The following is a 3,904-nucleotide window of genomic DNA, read 5'->3' as shown; positions in this document are numbered from 1 at the left end:
ACAGAAATACTTCGCTGGGGAAATATAACAAAGACTCTCCAGGGGAAGCAAAAGGGGATGAGATGTTACCGGTTACTGGGTAACAAGCTCAAAGAGACATGTGATCTAAACACCGGTTACTGGGTGAAAGAACAACAAGCTCAGGAAGAATGAATATCTAAGACCGGTATAAGGGTGAGAGATATCAATCAACCAAAACATCTGAGGAAGACCAGAAAAAGGTACACCAACTCAGGAAAATCTGACTCCGCAGGGGACCAAGGTCATAATAGGGAGCAGAGAGGAAGGAACACCAGGGATACCGGTTACTGGGTATATAATAGGTGACCGACCAAAAACGTGAATTGGTTTTTACTGCCAAAACACTCATCATCCGAAAGGAGGGCTTGAAAAAGCAAATCGACTTAAAGGATGGACATTCGACTCCGCAACGGGAAAACGAATCTTACTCAAATGGGGAAGGACAGAAGGCTTCAACCAAAGAGCGCATGAGATATATTATCCATTACCGTCAGAACGTGGATAGTATACTCGCATGGAAGGAACACCAGGGATACCGGCTACTGGGCATATAATAGGTGACCGACCGAAAACGTGAATTGGTTTTTACTGCCAAAACACTCATCATCCTGGAAGAGAGCAAAACGCAAACTTGTTAAAGAATGGATATTCGATTCTACAAAGAATACGAATCTTACTCCACTGGAGAAACAATCAAAAGATTTTGACCAAGGAGTGCATGAGATATATTATCTATTACCGTCAGAACGTAGATAATATACTCGCATGGAAGGAACACCAGGGATACCGGTTACTGGGTATATAATAGGTGACCAACCGAAAAGAGAAACAATCGTTACCAACAACAACAAGGTAGACGAAAGATAACTCACTGCGGATAAATTGCAAGCATACGGCAATTATCCAGGAGACATATCACCGGTTACTGGGAGATACACTCAAAAAAGGGGAGAAAAGAATATTCGATTCCGAAAAGGAACACGAATCTTACTCAACTGGGGAAACACAACAGGCTTCGACTGAAGAGTGCATAAGATATATTATCTATTACCGTCAGAACGTAGATAATATACTCGCATGGAAGATTATCCACAACCGGTTACTGGGTTAATAAAGGATAAATCATCCGAAAAGAAAGGCATCGGGATACCAAAACTAGGTATATAATGATGACCGATCAAAGGGAGCAACAAACATTACCAACAAAAGGGTAAATGAAAGATGACTCACCAGGGATGCATTGATAAAAATCAATGATCCGGGGAACAAATCACTGGCAAACGGTGAAAGGACCCACTGAGGATAAAATTGCTAGCATACAACAATTATCCACAAGAAAGAGGAAATATCTGCTGGGGATACAATTGCTTACTCAGAGCAATCACCCAGAAGAGAGAGGGAAGATCAACATCGAATACTGGATATTGATAACCACAAAGAGGGGATTACATCTACCGAATACTGGGCAGAAAACCACGGAAGAGTAACCGTCATCGGTTAGGATGAACAACAAGGTTAACTCTGCACAGGGGCGAAAATAGCATTTACAACTACCGAATACTGGGTAGAAGACCAAAGACTTAGCTGAGGATTAAGGTGAATGACTGCCGATTACTGAGCAATTATCCATCTGTTCCACAGGAAAGCACAGACTCCGTTGGGGAGACAACAAAATACATAGGATTTACGACTACCGAATACTGGGTAGAAAACCACAAAATCCCCCATCAACCACGATGAACCACAAAGGTTACCTCTGCTAGGGGAAAAGAGATAGGACTTATAACTAGCGGTTACTGGGTAGAGGGCCACAACTCTGATGAGGATACAAAAGTAGGGTTTACAACTACCAAATACTGGGTAGAAGACCAAAGCCTCTGCGTGGGGAGCGAAAGGATCACAACTCCGCACGGGGAAACACAAATTGGGTTTATGACTACCAGTTACTGGGTAGAAAACCACAAACTCTGCTGGAGAGCAAGAAAATAAATAGGATTTACAACTACCGAATACTGGGTAGAAAACCAACAACTCTTGCTGAGGAACAAAAAGTTCACAAATACCAATCACTGGGTAAACAACCACAGATTCCGCAAAGAGGGAAACAAGGTATATAGGATTTACAACTACCGGTTACTGGGTAGAAAACCACAAAGATAGGACTTACAACTACCGGTTACTGGGTAGAAGCCACAAATTCCGCTGAGGATAAGATGAATGATTGCCGGTTACTGAGCAATTATTCATTTATTCCACAGGGAAGCACAAGAGACAGTCACAAAAGGCCAATTTAGGATCAATCCAAAAAGGCAAACTGAATCAAGACTCATCCTAATGAGGATATAGCTCAATAGGGAAAACCCATCCCAATATATGTGTTGGGAGGAAACGGAAACAACCGTCATCCACGAGGAAATATCTCAGTGGGGAACTGCAGAAGGAAAAACAGACACTTTCTGCTTAAGGGGCTGGCTCTATATTGAGAGATTAGACACCCGACATCTGCTTGGGGAGATCTACTGGGGAGATCTATATCACCAATTAGCAGGAGACAACAAACAAGAGATATATGGCAAACAAATGCAGCATGAATATCTGAATGTTATGAGTATGCATGAATATGCGTGATTTATGTTTGAGGAATGCTGACAAACAGACATTTCTAACACAAACAGGTCCAGGAATCAAATGCCCGGTACTACACCACAGGAGAGAAAGCCAGGATCACCGGATAATAATCAATTCGCCGGGATCAAAACAACAAGGATCATCTACAAAGGATGAATCAACAGTCTCAACTGGGAAAGAGGAACTCACTGCACAGGCAAAAACTGCCACAAAAGCAACTCCAAAAACCTCCACTAGGGGAAAACCCACTGAGGGAGAAAAGATCACACAAGTAAATTCTGCCACACAAGCAACTCTATTGGGGATCAAGGATATCAGGAAATCATCAAATCTCTGCAGGGGAAGATCATCACAGATACAATCCACCAATGCCACCAATCTACTGGAGATTTATCTGAAAAAGAGAAGGAGAGCTAGGGATCAACCACCAAATACTGAACCTTCCACAAGGAAACCACAACTGCTGAGGAGGACAGAATCACTGCTCTGCTGAAGGGAGGGGAGGAGAAAACCTCAACAAGCACTCTGAAGGGGAGAGTCCTAACAAAGGCTCTGCTCAACAAAATCTGTTCGGGAGAAATCCCAACAAATACCCTGCTCGGGGAAAAAAATCTCAACAGAAGCTCTGCTTGGGGAGAAACCCCAACAACAATCTGGAGAAAGAGGATACAGCCATGCCAGGAACAAGAACAAACGTCTTACCCTGTTGGAAATCATGTCACCCTTGGGAGAGCACTGAGAAATTCTTAAGTATCCTTTCATCATTGTGAATGTTCACTCTGTTTAAAAACAATTTTGAAAGATTTTGTTTGTTTAAAACTATGACATTTTATCAATTAAAACATGCAAAACATTTGTTGAATTGAAACAAATAAGAGTGCAAATAATTGGATAAAAGCTCAAATTCATTTGATGGAATGGTAGTCTGCAAATGGCAAGACTCCATAGATCTGTACAAATTTGAAATCGGTGATATATATTGGAAGAAGGCTACATTGAACATAATGACCATTTCTCTACCAATTTGAATCCGATGTATTTGAAGCTTTAGTTGACGATGACTGAGCGAGAATCTCTGACGAAAAGACAGTTGTGAAACAGAAAGTCTTGTCAGGATGCAGTTACTTGCCAAATCCCTAATTTTTGCCTAGATTGCCCCAGGGTGAGGTACTCAATCTAGCGGGATGCAAATATACCCTTTTTTTTCATGTCTCTAATTTTTGCCTGGATCGCCCTTTCAGGTTTTCAATCCACC

The sequence above is a fragment of the Lathyrus oleraceus genome, chromosome 1 (genome assembly GCF_024323335.1).
Source record: "Lathyrus oleraceus cultivar Zhongwan6 chromosome 1, CAAS_Psat_ZW6_1.0, whole genome shotgun sequence".
NCBI classification, from domain to species: Eukaryota; Viridiplantae; Streptophyta; class Magnoliopsida; order Fabales; family Fabaceae; genus Lathyrus; species Lathyrus oleraceus.
Note: the sequence above shows the minus strand (reverse complement) of the source record.